Source organism: Etheostoma spectabile, unplaced genomic scaffold, assembly GCF_008692095.1.
Source record: "Etheostoma spectabile isolate EspeVRDwgs_2016 unplaced genomic scaffold, UIUC_Espe_1.0 scaffold00569710, whole genome shotgun sequence".
Taxonomy (NCBI): domain Eukaryota; kingdom Metazoa; phylum Chordata; class Actinopteri; order Perciformes; family Percidae; genus Etheostoma; species Etheostoma spectabile.
The window spans coordinates 28723-53190 of NW_022605272.1; the positions used below are offsets into that span (position 1 = coordinate 28723).

A 24468-nucleotide genomic window follows, 5' to 3' on the forward strand; every position below is an offset into this window, starting at 1 on the left:
AGAGGAGGAAAGGGAGCGGGTGCGCGGTCCGAGCACCGGGGTGGGGGGGACGCGGTCCGAGGAGCAATGCGCACCACAGCAGACACCAACACGGAGGCAGTGACAGGTTAGGTTAGGTTAAAATGTTCAAGAAAATACTTTTTAGGTGTTATTTGCATGTTTACATACCATATTTTTTCAGATGTGAATGGAATAATTACGTTTACTATGCCATGATATGATTTATTGAAGCACCTGGCAACTCAAGTGTATAATAAACACGTTAAATTTTACATTTTGGTGTTATTTAGTTTTTCTAAAGATATCCTAACACAATACCTGCATTAAAATTGCAATTAGGTATTTATCATGACAGATTATAGAGTTTAGATGGTTCCAGTACTTTTGAATCCCGGCAGTTGTAGTGTTAATGTTGGAGACGCTACTCGGAAAGAAAGAAATCAAAACAGCTGTTCCCTTTTTATTTAGTTGCTTGGTTTTTATTTTAAATTTAGCCACTAGTTTTATCTTGTGTTAAATCATAGCTAACTCTATGCTATTTCTAATCGTTTTTAAATTTTTATTTTATTTCTGGAAATCAGCTCGCGACCCCCCCTCTCTGGCTCGCGACCCCCCTGGGGGTCCCGACCCCCACTTTGGGAATCACTGTTTTAACAGACACACCTGGGCCGAAGTTGGAAACCACAATCAGCTTTAAATCCAGTTCTAATCTAGTCCTCACTACATTTCAAATAATTTCCCTGGAGTTACCATTACAAAATTTAATCTAATTAAATTGGAACATACAGAGACTTCTCATAAAATCACACTTGAATTCATATCTTGCTACTCGGTCAGAATCTTATTAACCTGGAGTCCCAGTCTCTGTCAATATAAATAGGCTATATGTTTATATATGTTTTAGGCCTATTGGCAGACGGCCATTTAAAATGTAGGCAATGGCATATAAAGAATAAAGAATAAAGAGTCTTTTCTCCATGTCCACTGTAGTTTCTCAGTGTGCTCTCTAGTAACATCTGTCTGGTCCAGGTAGCTTTGTCATTCATAAGGCTACTTTTACTTTTATATTTTAAGTATATTGCTAACCTGTACTTTGGTACTTTTACTTGAGTAAAGAAGTTAAATCAGTACTTCTACTTTTACCAAGTATTTGTTAACACAATTACTCTTCTTCTACTTGAGCACGGGCAGTGAGTACTTTTGCCATCTCTGACGGCCTCTGTATTGTTCTGTTTAGAGTATGTATATATTTTGTGTATAGACTAGTGTGTATATTTTTTTGTTTTGGTTGTTTTGTGTTTTGTGTGTAAGCACAGTGTGAGCAACAATGCTCCAAAGAAAAATTCCTCGTATGTGTCCTCATACCTGGCGAATAAAGCTGATTCTGATTCTGGTATGCAGGTCACTTGATGTAATCCAAGCAAATACATAAGGCCCCCCCCAACAGTTTTGTGATACATGGCGTGTAACTGTATGATCAAGCTTGTTGCTGTGACCAAGAAACCACCAGCACAATGACTGATACATCATCAGTTCCCAAATTGTCTTGGATGCCAAATATTTGAATTCAAAGTCAGAATCCAATTGACATGTAAGAAAAATACAATGCACGTCCAGCTTCTACATTTCCACATGAGTCAGCTTCCTCAATTTCTGAGTAACAGGAAAATAGCCTGATAAGCATACATGTGCAGCTCAACCTCAAAAAGCCATAAAGCAAATGTTTGTGGCTTAAAGATGGAGCTCCCTCTCATTAAGTTGCAGCCAGGAGTAGTCTCTGTGGCGCAATAGGTCAGCGCAGTCTGCTGTCAACCGAAAGGATGGTGGTTCAAGTTCACCCAGGGACGTTTGACGCTTAAAGGGGTGATAGAATGCAAAACCGATTTTACCTTGTCATATGTGAATAATGAGAGTTCAGTGGGTAAATAGGACATACATAAAAGCTCAAAATCCCATTGATATGCCTTTCATCTGCCAATATCACATTCTGAAACTAATGCTGAGAATTGTTGAATCCCAACAAAGCTAAAAGATGATGTCAATGTCTCAAAACCTGTGGCTTTGTCACGCCCATGGATGTATTAGGAGAATGGTCATGCCCCAACATTTACATACAGGCCACTGACCTGAGACCAGTTCAGAATGTAGCTAGGTTAAGTGGATGTAAAACTGAGAATGCTGCTTGTGTACTTTGACAGGATTTACAAAGAAGAAAGTTTGGAATATTTTCCAGGATATTGACAATGAACCAGGGTTGTAAATGCAGTGTTCCAGGCTGTACAGGGAATGGAAACACTTCTCATAGTCTTCACAAGGAAGTAACCACTTGACGGGCTCGGCTGATGTTTCTCTACAAGGAGATCCCTGTGAAGTTCAACACTCAATTATTAATTTGCTCGAACCATTTCACCAAAGACAGTTTTCAAAACTTTGGACAATTTAAAGCAGGATTTGCTAAGCTGCTGTTGCTGAAAAAAGGGGCCGTTCCGACTGCATGGTCATCCCAACCACAAGCTAAGTAGGATTTTGTCACTAACAGTAACATTAGCAATGCTAACATATCCTGTAGCTAACATAGGTAGAATGTGTGTTGGCAAAGGGGCTAAAGTTTCATTTTCCTTTCAAATAACCTTTGTTGTCATGTAGCTACATCTATAGTTCCCGATGAATGTTTGTGCACTTTGTCAGGTTAAGTTTTATTGTATTTCAGAAAGATAGCTAACTGCAGCTGAGTAGAATCATGATAGATTGGTTGCTAGCTAGCGTTAAGCTGTAACGTTACTCAGCTAGCTAGCTAGCTATGTCAATCCCATTTGCTTTGACAACAGAACTGGAAACGTTATCATTTCATATGATATCTAGTCAATCTCGTGAAAACATTGTGTTTATAGGCTGCAATACATTAATTAAAAAGTTTTTTTTAATTTTAGAATACACCACAGAACGACAACACACGAAAGATGCAGCTTGCCAAAAGATGCTCCAGGTGGCTTCTCGCAGGACACAACTGCCTCATATGACAATAAGACCTCACATACGAAGTAAAGCTAACCTTTCTAATTATTTTTACAAAACCAGATGTATTTTGGTGTTTGTGTAGCATTATGACTGGGTGGCATTTAGCAGAGCAGTGTTATCCAGCGGTTTGCTCCCAAAAATGTTGTTTTCTCCTTCATTGGAATGTTAAGCAGGTATGTACACTCCCTATGAACTTCATCATTCAACAAAACAAGTCTTTAGAACAGGCGGGCTGGTCAATCATACAGGTTGTCTCCTCAAGAACCTGGATCATTCTTCTCATGACCTGTAAAAATAAACATAATGAGCCTGCTGCTATTTCATAATGTTGAATGAGCAGAAAGCATAAAGTAGCTTGAGTTAATGTACAGTATCTCTAGTTTTAGTTACCTGAGGTATTTCTCTACAACATATATTTTCTCTCTTGGACATGTGTGCACAGTTTCCACAAGTACACCTGTCACGGTAAGAATGATGTACCGTAGCTTTAATTGTACATGTTAAGGTAATAATCTCATAGTCAGATGATCTAATCAGCAAGATAGTAGTTCCAAGATAACGTTTGAGTAGTAATACGTTAGACGCAGCATACAAACTGAACAGAAATAGTAGGTTCCTGTCCAGCTAAATGGACGTCCTGTTGTATGATAACATATTACTACTTCATGGCAAAGAATATACGGAACTGATGATCATAATCACAATCAATCACTATTCAGCAGGAGAGTACATGGTAACAATGTCACAAAAGTGAATAAGAGACTTTTGTTGTGAGCAGCTCTATGAACTGGTCACTAACTTTTCAGCCAACTGGAACATCTTGACTGAAATTGCGAGGGTACAAGTTGTAAAAATATTTGTCTGTGTGCAAATTAATAACTTACAGTGGTGTGAAAAAGTGTTTGCCCCCTTCCTCATTTCCTGTTCCTTTGCATGTTTGTCACACTTAAGTGTTTCGGAACATCAAACCAATTTAAACAATAGTCAAGGACAACACAAGTAAAAACACAATATGCAATTTGTAAATGAAGGTGTTTATTATTAAAGGTGAAAAAAAATCCAAACCATCATGGCCCTGTGTGAAAAAGTGATTGCCTGATCCTGATTGATTCAGTGATTTTTTTGCCCTATTTGTATTTGTGTCTAAAGGCTGGTTAAGCACTGTAGGGAGGAGACGTTTGACAGTTTTTTTTGTCTTGTTCCAGTGATTGTCATGTCTGGGTGAAGGCGTTGGATATGCGTTAGCATGTTGGATGTATTTCCACTCACGTACCAACAAAGCCGGCCCACAGTCCTCGTTTTATCCACCACTTTCTCACCTGTACTACTGGAACTGACTGGGAAACCAAAGTTTCCCCGTGGGTCGCCACCACTCGCCGTAGGAGAGGCTGCTCTTCCTTAGTGCTGCTGGCTCTGACTCATATGAAGGGAAATATGGGGCAAAAGGTGAGAGCTTGCAGAACAAAAAAAATCTGAACTTATATGTTTAAATTATAGCCGATAGAGAGAGATCCACCCATTACCTTAATTTATAGCCGTTGTACTTTCCTTAGTTTTCTGTCCACCTCCACACCCGTAGTCTTCTCTTCAAGCAGACTTACTGCCTCCTGGTCTTGTCTTGACCTGGTTACCACTTTCTCATTTTTGTGTGGCAGCACATCCAGCTGCAAGAGATTCTCAACAATCTGGAAGAGCTCCATGTTGGAAGGAACAGTGGACGTCAGAAGGTACTGTTGCTGCCGTAGCTGTTGCTCCACGATCCGTGCTGGGCTCTGAAACGTTCCCCCCCAGTCTGGTTCAAATGGTGAGTGGTCCATCTGGTGGACCGAGCTTCACTGGTTCTATGGGGGTGAGATGTGGATGATCAGCACCAATGGAAAGGAGTGGGCTGGCATTCTCAAACTGCTGAAGGGAGAGACCTGCCAGGTACTTCTACCTCTTCTGCTGACTGACTGGATAGGATTGATCCGCCAAGCCTAGGCGAGCTGAGCCATTACTCCCAATACTGCCAGTCAGTGTACTGTATGTTTAGCTTATATACGGTAAAAGACAAATTAAGACTTAACAGGGATGCTACTTGTGGAGGTGCTGTGGCTTAGTTGGTTAAAGTGCCTTTCTAGTAAACAGGAGATCCTGGGTTCAAATCCCAGCAGCACCTTGTTGTTGGAGAGATTACCTCTATGGCGCGTCATCATCAACCCAATCCCTGTGAAAGTACCCTGGTAGCAAATAAAAATTGCATGTTACATTTACACAGAAACACCAATAACATGGCCACAAGGTGTTCTATTTGCCTGATAACTAATTAAATTAATTAATAAATGCGCTACTTTGGCTCCACTACAGTTCTGTGTCAGTCAACTGCTCCATTTCAATCACCACTGTGTCAGACTTAATGCCCCGCCCACAACAACATCTGATTAGCAGGCAACTTAAAAACAAGTACAGGTCATCTCTGCAACAACAAGGTTTTGTGGGATTTGAACCCAGGCACTTCTGCTGACTAGACAGGCGCTTTAACCAACTAAGCCACAGCACCTCTGGGGTACTCGGTTTAAACAACTGAGGTGGTTGGGTCATCTGGTAAGGATGCCTCCTGGATTCTCCGTAGAGAACTGGTCCAGGCACGTCCAGCTGGGAGGAGGCCTCGGGGAAGACCCAGGACTAGGTGGAGAAAGTACATCTCCAACCTGGCCTGGGAACGCCTCGGGATCCCCCAGTTGGAGCTGGTTTATGTGGCTCGGCAAAGGATAGTTTGAGGTCCCCTGCTGGAGCTGCTGGACTAAGATGGATGGAAGGAGGGAACCCTTTTCACTAGCTCATTGTATTCTTGCAAGACGGGCTTAGTTGTAGGAGGCGCTGTAGCTTAGTGGTTAAAGCGCCTGTCTCGTAAACAGGAGATCCTGGGTCCAAATCCCAGCAGTGCCTGGTCATCATGGTATGAAGTGTTACCACATGGTTGCTGATACTTAACGTGTGCAACCCAGTTATTGCCTGATTTTTTTAGATCACTAAAGTGACATGTGATGTTGTATTGTACCCTAACATTACATGTGTCCATGTAAAGCGAATAAAAGCCTTTTATTGGAGGTGTTTTGCAACTTTAGTGTGAAGATTATAAAGGTTTTATTATCATGAATTTCAGTCTTACCTTGGAAGCTTAGGGCTCCTGCACACTGCCTGCATGGCGTGAGCGTGTCAGCTGAGGTTAGAATGCCTACCGTATTGGTCAATACTGTTAACATGGGAGAAATAAAAACAGACACGCCACACAGCAAACACTATGTTGACTGTTGAGGAGGACTAAATTAGGACTGTGTTTTAAGCTTTCCATGGCTTTCCATGAGAAATGGCATGATGGGAAAGGGTCTCTCATCTCTCAAGGTCCTTGCATAAGACTTATGTTGTTCTCGTAGGCCTGCCTATCAACAGTGAGTCCTGAGGCGTCGCTCAAGGACACGTTCAGCTGTTTTCATTTGCCGGAGTTTGTAGGGGTCCCCTACTGGAGCTGCTGGACAATGATGGATGGATGGAAGCAACCCTGTTCATTAGCTCATTGTATTCTTGCAAGACAGGCTTATCTGTAGAAGGAGCTGTAGCTTAGTGGTTAAAGTGCCTGTCTTGTAAACAGGAGATCCTGGGTCCAAATCCCATCCCAACAGTGCCTAGTTATCACTTAATGAAGATCCTGGGTCCAAATCCCAGCAATGTCTCATTGTCAGTTAATATTTATGTTATCTGCACTACAAAGTGTATATATTGTTATTTATTTTTGCTAAAGTGCTTAACAACCGTAATTAATTTTGCCCAGTTGTGGCCTGTTGATGGGCAATACATATCTAAAGGGAAATGGATTGGAACCATTTTTTAATGCTTTTAAACCTTGTTGTTGGGGCTGAATGTGGCCCCGGTGTACACCATGACCCTGTGACATCACTGTTGGGTGGGTTTCAGGTGTGTGATGCTGACTGAGGTCAGAGGTGAAATAAACATGAACTTTACCGGCCAAGGCACTTTGGGCGCTGACTGTGTGATTTTAACGTCTTCGACGCTTCTGGAATGAAATTAATAAATTAATTATTTGATATTGTTGACTATATCGGGATATGCAACTGAAGGAAGAATCACCTTCCACTGCTCTATTACCTCCTCAGTTGAGGTCAACCGCCAATAAACTGTAATTTCTCAAAATATCATCCTTCCCTATATGCCTTTGCATCTTGGATATTTTTCTGTTGTTTAGACATGGCTACATTCACTTAAAGTATCCAAAGTGCACAATACTTCACTGTACTCTGTTCAGTTGTTTACACCGAGTGCCTCCAATATAGCCGTGCAGCCGTGTTCATCCCCAGAGGTGCTGTGGCTTAGTTGGTTAAAGTTCACTCTGTGGTGAGTGAAATGGAGCAGTTGACTGACACAGAACTGTAGTGGAGCCAAAGTAGTGCATTTATTAATTAATTTCATTAGTTATCAGGCAAATAGAACACCTTGTGGGCATGTTATTGGTGTTTCTGTGTAAATGTAACATGCCATTTTCATTTGCTACCAGGGTACTTTAACAGGGATTGGATTGACATGAGCACCAATAAGGTGCTGCTGGGATTTGAACCCAGGATCTCCTGTTTACTAGACCGGCACTTCAACCAACTAAGCCACAGAACCTCCACAAGGTGGACCACTCCCTCCGGTCAGGCCATGTTCCATCAACACTGAAAACAGCTGTTATCATGCCATTTCTCATGGAAAGCCATGGAAAGCTTAAAACACAGTCCTAATTTAGTCCTCCTCAACAGTCAACATAGTGTTTGCTGTGTGGCGTGTCTGTTTTTATTTCTCTCATGTTAACAGTATTGACCAATACAGTAGGCATTCTAACCTCAGCTGACACGCTCACGCCATGCAGGCAGTGTGCAGGAGCCCTAAGCTTCCAAGGTAAGACTGAAATTCATGATAACAAAAACTTTATAATCTTCACACTAAAGTTGCAAAAACACCTCCAACAAAAGGCTTTTTTTCGCTTTATATGGTCACATGTAATGTTATGGTACAAAACAACATCACATGTCACTTTAGTGATCTAAAAAATCAGGCATTAACTAGGTTGCACATGTTAAGTATCGGCAACCACGTGGAAACACTCCTGTAAGCGACAATCAGGCACTGCTGGGATTTGGACCCAGGATCTCCCGTTTACGAGTCAGTCGCTTTAACCACTAAGCTACAGCGCCTCCTGCAGCTGAGTCCGTCTTGCAAGAATACAATGAGCTAGTGAAAAGGGTTCCTTCCATCCATCCATCTTTGTCCAGCAGCTCCAGCAGGGACCTCAAACCTTCCTTTGCCGAGCCACATCAACCAGCTCCGACTGGGGGATCCTGAAGCGTTCCCAGGCCAGGTTGGATATGTACTCTCTCCACCTAGTTCTGGGTCTTCCCCGAGGCCTCCTCACAGCTGGACGTGCCTGGACCAGCTCTCTACAGAGGCCCCCCGGAAGCATCCTTACCCGATGCCTTAACCACCTCAACTGGCTCCTTTCATCGCAAAGGAGCAGCGGCTCTACTCAAAGCCCCCACCATCCATTGGGTTAGAGATGCCAGCCCCCTCCTGAGGAAACGCATTTTGGCCGCTTCTGACGTCCACTGTTCCCTCCAACATGGAGCTCTTCCAGATTGTTGAGAAGCTCTAGCAGCTGGATGTGCTGCAATACAAAAATGAGCTGGTGACCAGGTCAAGATGCCTCCTGGGGACCTCCCTAGGGAGGTGATCCAGGCACGTCCAGCTGGGAGGAGGCCCCGGGGAAGACCCAGGACTAGGTGGAGGGATTATATCTCCAACCTGGCCTGGGAACGCCTCAGGATCCCCCAGTCGCTTGGAAAAGGGAATTTTGTCCAGTCCCCTGCTGGAGCTGGTGGACGCAGATGGATGGCTGGAAGCCTGTTTACTAGCTCATCGTATTCTTGCATGACAAGCACACCTGTCACAGGCGCTGTAGCTTAGTGGTTAAAGCGCCTGTCTCGTAAACACAAGATCCTGGGTTCAAATCCCAGCAGTGCCTAATTATCTCTTACAGTATCTGCACTACAAAGAGTTTATGTTTTTGCTGTAGTGACTGTTGGGTGGGGTTTCATGCGTGTGATGCTGACTGAGGTCAGAGGTGAAATGAACATGAACTTTATTGAACTGATTACTGATTACTGAACTGATTTTAACCTCTTCAATGCTGCTGTAACAAAATTTAATAAATGGATCTTTTTATATTAGTTGACTATATTGGGATATGCAACTGAAGGAAGAATCACCGGGTCGTCATGGATCTAAGAAGAGGGAGCCAAATGGTAAAGATCTGCACCGCCAATAAACTGTAATTTCTCAAAGTATCTTCCTTCCCTATATGCCTTTGCTTCATTCACATAAAGTATCCAAAGTGCCTAATACTGCACTGTACTCTGTTCAGTTGTTTACACTGAGTTCTTCATTGCCACACATCCAGGTTCATCCCCAGAGGTGATAATGAGATGCCAACGGAGGTAATCTCTACACCAACGAGGTGCTGCTGGGATTTGAACCCAGGATCTCCTGTTTACTAGACAGGCACTTTAACCAACTAAGCCACAGCACCTCCACAAGTTGTAACCCTGTTAAGTCTTAAATTGTCTTTTCCCTTGTATAAGCTAAACATACAGTATACTGACTGGCAGTATTGGGAGTAACGGGTTAACTTGCCTAGGCTTGGCGGATCAATCCTATCCAGTCAGTCTGCAGAAGAGCTATAAGTACCTGGCAGGTCTCTCCCTTCAGCAGTTTGAGAACGCCAGCCCACTCCTTCCCATTGGTGCTGATCATCCACATCTCATCACCCTCATAGAGCTATTGAAGCTCGGTCCACCAGGTGGACCACTCACCATTTGAACCAGACTGGGGGAGAACATTTCAGGGCCCAGCACGGATCATGGAGCAACAACTATGGCCGCAACAGTGCCTTCTCAAGTCCACTGTTCCTTCCAACATGGAGCTATTCCAGATTGTTGAGAATCTCTAGCAGCTGGATGTGCTGCCATACAAAAATGAGAAAGTGGTAACCAGGTCAAGAAAAGACCAGGAGGCAGTAAGTCTGCTTGAAGAGAAGACTACGCGTGTGGAGGTGGACAGAAAACTCCACTATGCTGTAACAGTTTCCCTAACTCACCCGGCAAGGGAAAAGTACAACGCATATAAATTAAGTTAATGGGTGGATCTCTGATATCTATCGGCTATAATCTAGTCATGCCTACTTTATTTACACAACACCAGAATACCCTCAACCCCACAAACACCCTAATTGTCTCAAATTTAGCTCAATAAACATGCTAATAAAATAAAAAGAAGACCATGGAATATAAGTGTAACTGCTTAACTGTGTAACTAATTAAACAGGATGGACCATCTTCGTCCCCATCCCTTTCTGGCAGCCATATTTGATAAGAATGGCCAAGCAACTAAAGGAGCGTATGTGAAGTAGGTAAGGGAATGTACTGTTTAAAGTCAGTGTGCAAATGTGTGCTGATGACTGTGTAACCCTTGAAAGCGACTTATCTTATCACCTCCCCTAAGCTACACCTCCACAACAAACAAAACAAAAACAATATCCCCAAAATCGAACTTACACCTCCATTGGAGACTGCGACCTGAACGCAGCACCTTGGACCGCTCAGCCATCCTGACTGAATATTCCAACGTGTAGTAGATCTCTCACAGAAATAATAATATGGTAAGTCAACTATGTCATGCTATATTAGGTACTCAGTCATCCAGGTCATAGTTATCAAAGGAAGGTTTCCCTTTTGTCAGCCCAATATATGTGTGTTTATGCGGAAATGGAAGAAAGTCACCAGTGTGGAAATGTGCTTGACAATGGCAGTACATTACGCGGGATGTGAAGACATCTTACCGACTCTGTACCCCAATGTGCAATGCAGGCTAAATCCTGTGGTGGGAATCAAGATCCACCAATGTTTCTGTCCAAAATGTCCACCTGTGTCCAGACATGTCCCAACTAGATGGGAAATAGACTGACATTTGGGTCACCATTGTGGAAATATCTTCAATATGTTCAACTAAGTCTAATTTGGAGCTCCTTTCAGTTAACATGAAGTACAGGTCACAGGTCAACATGCCACCACCAACATACTGTTTTCAGTCAAACAGCCAAGAATATTTTACCCGTTAGCCTAGATGTGGACAGTGTAGAGGTTGATTATTTTATTTTACCAGTACTTTGGTTTAAAACGGTTCCACCAAGACTTGAACTCGGATCACTGGATTCAAAGTCCAGAGTGCTTACCAACACCATGGACCCACTGTTCTAAAAAGCAACATTGGTTTGCCAGGCAGCTTCTTCCATAATATTAACACTTATGCTATTGAAGGCACACAACAATCACTGGCTAACTTAAGTCATTAGTAAACTAAGCGTTCACACAAGATGTGGAACAAGAAAAGTCAAGAATAGGTTTTAAGCTCTTGCCAAAAACAATGAATACAGCAGTAGATAGGTCTACTGTGTACACATGGTAACTTTACATGGGTTGATAAAGCAGATGCTCACAAAGGTGCGGCTGTACTTGCAATTCAGCGGCCACGAGGAACCTGGTGTAAACAACTGAACAGAGTACAGTGCATTATTGTACTCTTTGGATACTTTATGTGAATGTAGCCATATCTAAACACAGAAAAGCATCCAAAATGCAAAGGCATATAGATTCTTCCTTCCTTTATTACAGCAGCATCAAAGATGTTAAAATCAGGCAGTCAGCGCACAAGGTGCCTTGACCGGTAAAGTTCATGTTTATTTTACCTCTGACCTCAGTCAGCATCACATGCACCTGAAACCCCACCCAACAGTGATGTCACAGGGTCCTGGTGTACACCTGGGCCACAATCAGCCCCATCAAACAGGGTTTAAAGCATTAAAAAATGGATTCAATCCATTCCCTTTTGATATTTATTGGCCCTCACAGGCCACAACTGGGCAAAATTAAATAATGCTTGTTAAGCACAATAGCAAAAACAATATAAACTCATTGTAGTGCAGATAACATAACATATTCACTGACAAGCAGGCACTGTTGGGATTTGGACCCAGGATCTCCTGTTTACAAGACAGGCGCTTTAACCACTAAGCTACAGCGCCTGTGACAGACACCTGCCAGGTACTTATACCTCTTCGGCAAACTGGCTAGTGGATAGGATCGATGCACCAAACTATTTTTGGGTTGAGAAACGGGAGACATGGAATGACAGCTCCAGCACTTGTTTTTAACAAGCCAGGTCTAGTTAGAGGGATTATATCTCCAACCTGTCCTGGTAACGCCTCAGGATCCCCCAGTCGCTCGGAAAAGGAAAGACGAAGATGGATGGATGGAATCCTGTTCTATAGCTCATTGTAGTGTATATATATATATATATATATATATATATAAAAGGTACAAGCTCTCAAGGAGGTGTTGTGGCATAGTTGGTCAAAGTTCCTGTCTAGTAAACAGGAGATCCTCATTCAAATCCCAGTAGCTCCTTGTTGTTGAAGCAATTACCTCAGATTGCATAACCATGTCAACCTGTCCCAATACTACATATGAAATGCTGGAAGCAAATGAAAAATGTATGTTCCGTTTACACACAAACTACATTAACACAGACTTAAGCTAACACATGCAAGTTTAAGCTACAATTTACACCTAGTTCATTCATCAGATTTTGTGGTTCTGTTTATAGAAAGAACATCCTGTTATATCGCGTGATCATACATGAATTTGCGAGATCCCGTGGGTCCTTGTGACTTCATCTGTCAGTCATGGCCTGCCACAAATCAGAATCAAAATCAGAATTAGCTTTGTACGCCAGGTATGACAGACATACCAGGAGCTATGGAACAGCGCCACCACACGTTTTCTCGAAAAGAAAGGAAACAATGCAGACAGCAACAAAATTATATAACAATATGCACAAGACAACACACAGTTCATGTGGACACATGAAGGAATGTTTTGAGGTGGCTTGGGAGGGAGTGAGGAACACGTAAATCGAGGCAGTCAGACGGATACGGGGCGGGATGGGGAGGTAGTGTTTGGTGTGTGTGTGAGACATTGAGTTGTGTGTGTGAATATGAGCGTCAGACTGTCTATGTTGTTAAAAGCTCAGTTCATCGGCGTGACCTTGGAGAGATAAGCCAGTGTACAGGACAAGATCAGAGGCCAGCTGCCAGGTTGTTTTCCTGCTCGGGTGAAGGGTGAGTGTGGGGGGCTGGGGAAATAGCTGATCAATTTCAATCCAAATTTAGCGTGACTCAATGTAATTTGTTCGAATCAATGTTCATCATTCAATTGTTACCGACTTCAGCGTCACGCGAGCATCCAGTTCATGTAATGATTTTGTCAGTCCATCTACCTTTTCTGCCAGTCCGGTGATCACACGAAGCAACTCCACAGACTGGGCCCTGATAGTATCAATCCCCTTCTGCGCTTCGACGGTCCGGTCTGAGATGATGCGAGACAGTTCACTGGACTGGTCAGCCCTTAGATGTAAAACCTTCATCCTCTCAATAACTCCATGTGGGCACTCTTTAAGTTCCCCAGACAGCATATGGGTAAATTTGCTGGCGGCTGTCTTACCAATTTTCCGATTGGTCAACGAGACGATGATCAGGAGCCCCACCAACAGAATTCCAATTATCCATATCTTCAACGTCTTCCACAGTCAGGACGTCCAGGCAGACCACCAGCCAATCCCCTTAGGAATCGCGAGCATAGCCTGCAGGGAATGTCCCGCTCCCCCGGAGAAGCATGTTTAGGTCAATGTACATAAGATCAAAGCAGGGGCATAAGGTCAAAGTGGGGACATAAGATCAAAGCAGGGACATAAGATCAAAGCAGGACATAAGATCAAAGCAGGGTACATAAGATCAAAGGGGGGACAAAATCAACTCATGTTTGGAAGTGCCCAGGTCAAAACTGAAACACTGGGGTGACCGAGGTTTCTGGACCTAAGCTCTGGAATAAGCTGCCCAGTGAGATGCTTATCATTACTGACCTGGGTCTTTTTAATCAAGACTTAAGACGCATCTTTTTAAAGTGGCGTTTGGTACCTAGTAATGTGATGGCACATTTGTATTGATTGTATTGTTTTATTTTTTTTATCTTTTCTTACTTTCTCATTCATTATTGTAATTTTTGTTAGTGGTGTATTATTGTTTTAAATCTGTGGTTTTATTTGTTGTGAAGCACTTTGGTTCACTTATCGGTTGTTGTAAAGAGCTATATAAATAAAATACATTTACATTTACATTTTACATAAGATCGAAGGGGGACATAACATAAAAGCAGGGAAATAATATGAAAGCAGGGGACATAAGATCAAAAAGGAAAAATATCAAAGCACAACATATGATCAAAGCAGGACATAAGATCAAAGCGGGGACATAAGATCAAAGCGGGGACATAAGCTCAAAGGGGGGGCATAAGATCAAATCAGGGGACATAAGATCAAAGGGGGACAGACGATGAAACGGGGGACATAAGATCAAAGTGGGGACAAAGTTTAAAGCAGGACATAAGGTCAAAGCAGGGACATAAGATCAAAGCAGGGAAAAAATCAAAGCAGGGACATAAGATCAAAAGGGGGACATAAGATCAAAGGGGGATATAAAATCAAAGCAAGACATAAGATCAAAGCGGGGACATAAGATCAAAGCGGGGAGATAAGATCAAAGGGGGAACATAAGATCAAAGCAGGGACATAAGATCAAAGCAGGGGAGATAACATCAAAGGGGGGACATAAGATCAAATCAGGGGACATAAGATCAAAGGTGGGACATAAGATCGAAGGGGGGACATAAGATCGAAGGGGGGAAATAAGATCACAGAGGGAAAATATGAAAGCAGGGGACGTAACATCAAGGGGTAACATAAGATCAAGCAGGGGTATAAGATCAAAGCAAGACATATAATCAAAGCAGGACATAGATCAAAGCAGGGGACATAAGATTAAAAAGGTAAAAATAAAAAGCACGACATAAGATCAAAGAGGGCACATAAGATCTAAGCAGGACATAAGATCAAAGCGGGGGGATGAGATCAAAGAGGGGAGATAAGATCAAAGGGGGACATAAGATCAAAGCAGGGACATAACATCAAAGCAGGGGACATAACATCAAAGGGGGGACAAAGATCAAAGGAGGACATAAGAGCAAAGTAGGACATAAGATCAAAGGGGACATAAGAACAAAGCATGGATATAATATCAAATGGGAACATAAGGTCAAAGCATGGACATAAGGTCAAAGCAGGGACATAAGATCAAAGCAGGACTACAATAAAAGCAGGGGACATAAGATCAAAGGGGGGACATAAGATCAAAGGGGGGATATAAGATCAAAGCAGGGCATAAGATCAAAGCGGGGACATAAGATCAAAGCGGGGAGATAAGATCAAAGCGGGGAGATAAGATCAAAGGGGGAACATAAGATCAAAGCAGGGACATAAGATCAAAGCAGGGGAGATAACATCAAAGGGGGGACATAAGATCAAAGTAGGACATAAGATCAAAGGTGGGACATAAGATCGAAGGGGGGACATAAGATCGAGGGGGGAAATAAGATCACAGAGGGACATAAGATAAAAGCAGAGAAATAATATGAAAGCAAGGGACATAAGATCAAAAGGAAAAAGATCAAAGCACGACATAAGATCAAAGCATGACATAAGATCAAAGCAGGGGACATAATATCAATGCAGGACATAAGATCGAAGGGGGAAATAAGATCACAGAGGGACATTAATAAAAGTAGGGAAATAATATGAAAGCAGGGACATAAGATCAAAGAGGAACATAAGATCAAATGTGGGAATAAGATCGAAGGGGGGACATAAGATCGAAGGGGGAAATAAGATCACAGAGGGACATAAGATAAAAGCAGGGAAATAATATGAAAGCAAGGGACATAAGATCAAAAAGGAAAAAGATCAAAGCCGACATAAGATCAAAGCATGACATAAGGTCAAAGTGGGGACATAACATCAAAGCAGGGACATAAGATCAAAGTAGGACATAAGTTCAAAGCAGGGTACATAAGATCAAAGCAGGGACATAAGGTCAAAGGAGGACATAAGATCAAAGCATGGACATAAGATCAAAGCAGGACATAATATCAAAGCAGGACATAAAATCAAAGGGGGGCATAAGATCAAAGGGGACATAAGCTAAAAGAAGGAAATATATGAAAGCAGGGGACGTAACATCAAAGGGTAACATAAGATCAAAGCAGGGGTATAAGATCAAGCAAGACAATAATCAAAGCAGGACATAAGATCAAGCGGGGACATAAGATCAACGCAGGACTATATCAAAGTTGGGACATAAGATCAAAGCGGGGATATCAAAGCGATCATCAAAGCGGGGAGATAAGATCAAAGGGGGACATAAGATCAAAGCAGGGACATAACATCAGAGCAGGGGACATAACATCAAAGGGGGGACATAAGACCAAAGGAGGACATAAGAGCAAAGTAGGACATAAGATCAAAGGGGGGACATGAAACAAAGCATGGAATAATATCAAATGGGCACATAAGATCAAAGCATGGACATAGGTCAAAGCAGGGACATAAGATCAAAGCAGGACTAAAATCAAAGCAGGGGACATAAGATCAAAGGGGGGACATAAGATCAAATGGGGGACATAAGATCAAAGGGGGGACATAAGATCAAAGCAGGACATAAGATCAAAGCGGGGAGATAAGATCAAAGCGGGGACATAAGATCAAAGTAGGACATAAGATCAAAGGTGGGACATAAGATCGAAGGGGGGACATAAGATCGAAGGGGGGAAATAAGATCACAGAGGGACATAAGATAAAAGAAGATAAATAATATGAAAGCAAGGGACATAAGATCAAAAAGGAAAAAGATCAGAGCACGACATAAGATCAAAGCATGACATAAGGTCAAAGTGGGGACATAATATCAATGCAGGGACATAAGATCAAAGTAGGACATAAGTTCAAAGCAGGGTACATAAGATCAAAGCAGGGACATAAGGTCAAAGGAGGACATAAGATCAAAGCAGGACATAAGATCAAAGCAGGACATAATATCAAAGCAGGACATAAAATCAAGGGGGACATAAGATCAAAGGGGACATAAGCTAAAAGAAGGGAAATAATATGAAAGCAGGGGACGTAACATCAAAGGGGTAACATAAGATCAAAGCAGGGTATAAGATCAAAGCAAGACAAATATCAAAGCAGGACATAAGATCAAAGCGGGACATAAGATCTAAGCAGCCTAAGATCAAGTTGGGACATAAGATCAAAGCGGGGACATAAGATCAAAGCGGGGAGATAAGATCAGGGTGGACATAAGAAAGCAGGGACATAACATCAGAGCAGGGGACATAACATCAAAGGGGGGACATAAGATCAAAGGAGGACATAAGAGCAAAGTAGGACATAAGATCAAAGGGGGGACATAAGATCAAAGCATGGACATAGGTCAAAGCAGGGACATAAGATCAAAGCAGGACTAAAATCAAAGCAGGGGCATAAGATCAAAGGGGGACATAAGATCAAATGGGGGACATAGATCAAGGGGACATAAGATCGAAGGGGGACATAAGATCGAAGGGGGAAATAAGATCACAGAGGGAAATAATATGAAAGCAGGACGTAACATCAAAGGGGTAACATAATCAAAGCAGGGTATAAGATCAAAGCAAGACATATAATCAAAGCAGGACATAAGATCAAAGCAGGGACATATTAAAAAGGTAAAATAAAAAGCACGACATAAGATCAAAGAGGGCACATAAGATCTAAGCAGGACATAAGATCAAAGCGGGGGGATGAGATCAAAGGGGGAGATAAGATCAAAGGGGGACATAAGATCAAAGCAGGACATAACATCAAAGCAGGGGACATACATCAAAGGGGGACATAAGATCAAAGAGGACATAAGAGCAAAGTAGGACATAAGATCAAAGGGGGACATAAGAACAAAGCATGGATATAATATCAAATGAACATAAGGTCAAAGCATGGACATAAGGTCAAAGCAGGGACATAAGATCAAAGCAGGACTACAATAAAACAGGGGACATAAGATCAAAGGGGGATATAAGATCAAAGCAGGCATAAGATCAAAGCGGGGACTAAGATCAAAGCGGGGATAGATCAAAGCGGGAGATAAGATCAAAGGGGAACATAAGATCAAAGCAGGGACATAAAATCAAAGCAGGGAGATAACATCAAAGGGGGACATAAGATCAAAGTAGGACATAAGATCAAAGGTGGGACATAAGATCGAAGGGGGGACATAAGATCGAAGGGGGGAAATAAGATCACAGAGGACATAGATAAAAAGCAGAGAATAATATGAAAGCAAGGGACATAAGATCAAAAGGAAAAAGATCAAGCACGACATAAGATCAAAGCATGACATAAGATCAAGCAGGGGACATAATATCAATGCAGGACATAAAGATCGAAGGGGGAAATAAGATCACAGAGGGACATTAAATAAAAGTAGGGAAATAATATGAAAGCAGGGACATAAGATCAAAGGAGGACATAAGATCAAATGTGGGAAATAAGATCGAAGGGGGGACATAAGATCGAAGGGGGAAATAAGATCACAGAGGGACATAATAAAAGCAGGGAAATAATATGAAAGCAAGGGACATAAGATCAAAAGGAAAAAGATCAAAGCACGACATAAGATCAAAGCATGACATAAGGTCAAAGTGGGGACATACATCAAAGCAGGGACATAAGATCAAGTGGACATAAGTTCAAAGCAGTACATAAGATCAAAGCAGGGACATAAGGTCAAAGGAGGACATAAGATCAAAGCATGGACTAAGATCAAAGCAGGGACATAATATCAAAGCAGACATAAAATCAAAGGGGGACATAAGATCAAAGGGGGACATAAGCTAAAAGAAGGGAAAAATATGAAAGCAGGGGACGTAACATCAAAGGGGTACCATAAGATCAAAGCAGGGTATAAGATCAAAGCAAGACAAATAATCAAAGCAGGACATAAGATCAAAGCAGGGACATAAGATCTACGCAGATACTATGATCAAAGTTGGGACATAAGATCAAAGCGGGGACATAAGATCAAAGCGGGGATAAGATCAAAGCGGGGAGATAAGATCAAAGGGGGACATAAGATCAAAGCAGGACCATAACATCAGAGCGGGGACATAACATCAAAGGGGGACATAAGACCAAGGAGGACATAAGAGCAAGTAGGACATAAGATCAAAGGGGACATGAGAACAAAGCATGGATATAATATCAAATGGCACATAAGATCAAAGCATGGACATAAGGTCAAAGCAGGGACATAAGATCAGAGGCAGGGACATAACATCAAAGGGGGACATAAGACCAAAGGAGGACATAAGAGCAAAGTAGGACATAAGATCAAAGGGGGGACATGAGAACAAAGCATGGATATAATATCAAATGGGCACATAAGATCAAAGCATGGACATAAGGTCAAAGCAGGGACATAAGATCAAAGCAGACTAAATCAAAGCAGGGACATAAGATCAAAGGGGGACATAAGATCAAATGGGGGACATAAGATCAAAGGGGGGACATAAGATCAAAGCAGGACATAAGATCAAAGCGGGAGATAAGTCAAAGCGGGGACATAAGATCAAAGTAGGACATAAGATCAAAGGTGGGGACATAAGATCGAAGGGGGGACATAAGATCGAAGGGGAAATAAGATCACGAGGGATAAGATAAAAGAAGATAATAATATGAAAGCAGGGACATAAGATCAAAAAGGAAAAAGATCAGAGCCGACATAAGATCAAAGCATGACATAAGATCAAAGCAGGGGACATAATATCAATGCAGGACATAAGATCGAAGGGGGGAAATAAGATCACAGAGGACATTAAATAAAGTAGGGAAATAATATGAAAGCAGGGGACATAAGATCAAAGCATGACATAAGGTCAAAGTGGGGACATAATATCAATGCAGGACATAAGATCAAAGTAGGACATAAGTTCAAAGCAGGGTACATAAGATCAAAGCAGGGACATAAGGTCAAAGGAGGACATAAGATCAAAGCATGGACATAAGATCAAAGCAGGGACATAATATCAAAGCAGGACATAATCAAGGGGGGACATAAGATCAAAGGGGACATAAGCTAAAAGAAGGAAATAATATGAAAGCAGGGACGTAACATCAAAGGGGTAACATAAGATCAAAGCAGGGGTATAAGATCAAAGCAAGACAAATAATCAAAGCAGGACATAGATCAAAGCAGGGGACATAAGATCTAAGCAGGACCTAAGATCAAGTTGGGACATAAGATCAAAGCGGGGACATAAGATCAAAGCGGGAGATAAGATCAAAGCGGGGAGATAAGATCAAAGGGGACATAAGAGCAAGCAGGGACATAACATCAGAGCAGGGGACATAACATCAAAGGGGGACATAAGATCAAAGGAGGACATAAGAGCAAGTAGGACATAAGATCAAAGGGGGGACATAAGATCAAAGCATGGACATAAGGTCAAAGCAGGGACATAAGATCAAAGCAGGACTAAAATCAAAGCAGGGGGCATAAGATCAAAGGTGGGACATAAATCAAATGGGGGACATAAGATCAAGGGGGATATAAGATCAAAGCAGGACATAAGATCAAAGCGGGGAGATAAGATCAAAGCGGGGACATAAGATCAAAGTAGGACATAAGATCAAAGTGGGACATAAGATCGAAGGGGGACATAAGATCGAAGGGGGAAATAAGATCACAGAGGGACATAAGATAAAAAAGATAAATATATGAAAGCAAGGGACATAAGATCAAAAAGAAAAAGATCAGAGCACGACGTAAGATCAAAGCATGACATAAGATCAAAGCAGGGGACATAATATCAATGCAGGACATAAGATCGAAGGGGGGAAATAAGATCCAGAGGGACATAAAATAAAAGTAGGGAAATAATATAAAGCAGGGACATAGATCAAAGGAGGAACATAAGATTGAGGGGGGACATAAGATAAAAGCTTAGAAATAATATGAAAGCAGGGGACATAAGATCAAAGGAAAAAGACAAAGCAAAGCACGACATAAGATCAAAGTAGGACAAAATATCAAAGAGGGGACATAAGATCTAAGCAGGACATAAGATCAAAACGGGGACATAAGATCAAAGTAGGACTTAAGATCAAGCAGGACATAAGATCAAAGCAGGGACATAAGATCGAAGGGGGGACATAAGATCAAAGGGGGACATAAGACAAAGCAGGAAAATAACATTAAAGAAGCAGGGGACATAAGATCAAAAAGGAAAAAGATCAAAGCACGACATTGATCAAAGCAGGACATAAGATCAAAGCAGGGACATAAGATCTAAGCAGGACATAAGATCAAAGCGGGGACATAAGATCAAAGTAGGACTTAAGATCAAAGCAGGACATAAGATCAAAGCAGGGGACATAAGATCAAAGGGGGACATAAGATAAAAGTATGGAAGTATATTAAAGCAGGGACATAAGATCAAAAAGGGAAAGATCAAAGAACGACATACGATCAAAGGGGGGACACAAGATGAAGGGGCACGGAGAATAAGCAGGACACAAGATCAAAGCAGGGGACATAAGATCAATGCAGGACTAAGATCAAAGGGGAACATAAGATCAAAGCAGGGGACATAACATCAAAGGGGGGACATAAGATCAAAGCGGGGAGATAAATCAAGCGGGGAGATAAGATCAAAGGGGGGACATAAGATCAAAGGGGACATAGAGCAAAGTAGAGGACATAAGATCAAAGGGGGAATAAGAACCAAGCATGGATATAATATCAAATGGGAACATACAGAATAAAAGCATGGACATAAGGTCAAAGCAGGGACATAAGATCAAAGCAGGACAAATATTGAAGCAGGGGACATAAGATCAAAGCAGGACTAAAATCAAAGCAGGGGACCTAAGATCAAAGGGGGGACATAAGATCAAATGGGGGACATAAGATCAAAGGGGGGGATAAAGATCAAAGCGGGAGATAAGATCAAAGCGGGGAGATAAGATAAAAGGGGGAACATAAGATCAAAGCATGGACATAAGATCAAAGCAGGGGATATAACATCAAAGGGGGGGACATAAGATCAAAGTAGGACATAAGATCAAAGGTGGTACATAAGATCGAAGGTGGGACATAAGATGAAGGGGGAATAAGATCACAGAGGGACATAAGATAAAAGCAGAGAAATATATGAAGCAAGGGACATAAGATCAAAAAGGAAAAAGATCAAAGCACGACATAAGATCAAAGCATGACATAAGATCAAAGCAGGGAACATAATATCAATGCAGGACATAGATCGAAGGGGGAAATAAGATCACAGAGGGAATAAAATAAAATTAGGGAAATAATGTGAAAGCAGGGGACATAAGATCAAAGGAGGAACATATCGAAGGGACATAAGATAAAAGCTAGAAATAATATGAAAGCAGGGGACATAAGATCAAAAGGAAAAAGATCAAAGCATGACATAAGATCAAAGTAGGACAAAGATCAAAGAGGGGACATAAGATCAAAGTAGGACTTAAGCTCAAAGCAGGACATAAGATCAAAGTAGGACATAAGATCAAAGGGGGACATAAGAACCAAGCATGGATATAATAGAAAGCAGGGGATATAAGATCAAAAAGGAAAAAGATCAAAGCAGGGACATAAGATCAAAGCAGGGGACATAACATCAAAGGGGGACATAAGATCAAAGCAGGACATAAATCAAAGCAGGACATAAGATCAAAGCAGGGGAATAAGATCAAAGGGGGATATAAGATCAAAGGAGGACATGAGATCAAAGCAGAACATAAGATCTAAGCAGGGACATAAAATCAAACCAGGGACATAAGATCAATTAGGACATAAGATCAAAGTAGGACATAAGATCAAGGCAAGGCAAGGCAGTCTTATTTGTAGAGCACATTTCAGCAACAGGGCAATTCAAAGTGCTTTACATAAAATCAGTTAAACAGACAAACCAAGTACAAACAGTTAAAATCATAAGCATTAAAACCGATAAAACCATGATAGACAGTTAGAACAAAATAGGAGTGACTTTCTCTGACTTTCCTTGTATTACTGACTTTCTCTGACCTTCTCTGTATTAATTATCTGACTTTCTCTGACTTTCTCGGTATTAATTATATGACTTTCTCTGTATTAATTATGTGTCTTTCTCTGTATTAATTATATGACTTTCTCTGTATTAATTATGTGACTTTCTCTGTATTAATTATCTGACTTTCTCTGTATTAATTATCTGACTTTCTCTGACTTTCTCTGTATTAATTATATGACTTTCTCTGTATGTAATTATATGACTTTCTCTGTATTAATTATATGACTTTCTCTGTATTAATTATCTGACTATCTTTGTATTATCTGACTTTCTCTGTATTAATTATCTGACTTTCTCTGTATTATCTGACTTTCTCTGACTTTCTCTGTATTATTATCTGACTTTCTCTGTATTAATTATCTGACTTTCTCTGTATTAATTATCTGACTTTCTCTGACTTTCTCTATATTAATTATCTGACTTTCTCTGTATAATTATCGACCTTTCTCTGTATTAATTAGCTGACTTTCTCTGTATTAATTAATCTGACTATCTCTATTTTCTCTGTATTAACATTAGGACCACATGAAACACAAGAATAAAGTTACAGTGCAGCATAAGAAATTTAATTGGATGTCCATCAAAGGGGACATAAGATCAAAGCAGGACATAAGATCAAAGCAGGAAATAAGATCAAAGGGGGATATAAGATCAAAGGGCGGACATAAGATCAAAGTAGGACATAAGATCAAAGGGACATAAAAACAAAGCATGGATATAATATGAAAGCAGGGGACATAAGATCAAAAAGAAAAACATCAAAGCAGGACATGGAATCAAAGAAAGGACCTAAATATCAAATAGGGATATAAGATCAAAGCAGGACATGTAATCAAAGCAGGACATGAGATCAAAGCAGGATATAAGATCAAAGAGGGCACATAAGATCAAAGCAGGGGTATAAGATCAAAGCAAGACATGTAATCAAAGCAGGACATAAGATCAAAGCAGGACATAAGATCAAGCAGGGGACATAAGATCAAAAAGGGAAAAATAAAAGCACAACATAAGATCAAAGCAGGACATAAGATCAAAGAGGGCACATAAGATCTAAGCAGGACATCAATCAAAGGGGGACATAAGATCAAAGCGACATAAGATCAAAGTTGGGACATAAGATCAAAGCGGGGACATAAGATCAAAGTGGGAGATAAGATCAAAGCGGGGAGATAAGATCAAAGGGGGGACATAAATCAAAGCAGGACATAAGATCAAAGCAGGGGACATAACATCAAAGGGGGGACATAAAAAA

The 24468-nt window shown here is 41.4% G+C and overlaps 6 non-coding genes across 6 annotated transcripts; 3 read left to right on the forward strand and 3 right to left on the reverse strand.

Moving 5' to 3' along the window:
* Window positions 1-5102: 5102 nt before the first annotated feature.
* trnat-agu (transfer RNA threonine (anticodon AGU)) lies at window positions 5103-5176 on the forward strand. Its single transcript has one exon. It is a non-coding gene; the product is annotated as a tRNA-Thr (tRNA).
* Window positions 5177-5873: 697 nt separating this feature from the next.
* trnat-cgu (transfer RNA threonine (anticodon CGU)) lies at window positions 5874-5946 on the forward strand. The gene has a single exon. It is a non-coding gene; the product is annotated as a tRNA-Thr (tRNA).
* Window positions 5947-8176: 2230 nt separating this feature from the next.
* On the reverse strand, window positions 8177-8249 carry trnat-cgu (transfer RNA threonine (anticodon CGU)). The gene has a single exon. It is a non-coding gene; the product is annotated as a tRNA-Thr (tRNA).
* A 751-nt stretch (window positions 8250-9000) lies between these two features.
* trnat-cgu (transfer RNA threonine (anticodon CGU)) lies at window positions 9001-9073 on the forward strand. Its single transcript has one exon. It is a non-coding gene; the product is annotated as a tRNA-Thr (tRNA).
* Window positions 9074-9563: 490 nt separating this feature from the next.
* Window positions 9564-9637, reverse strand: trnat-agu (transfer RNA threonine (anticodon AGU)). The gene has a single exon. It is a non-coding gene; the product is annotated as a tRNA-Thr (tRNA).
* A 2477-nt stretch (window positions 9638-12114) lies between these two features.
* Window positions 12115-12187, reverse strand: trnat-ugu (transfer RNA threonine (anticodon UGU)). Its single transcript has one exon. It is a non-coding gene; the product is annotated as a tRNA-Thr (tRNA).
* Window positions 12188-24468: the final 12281 nt, after the last annotated feature.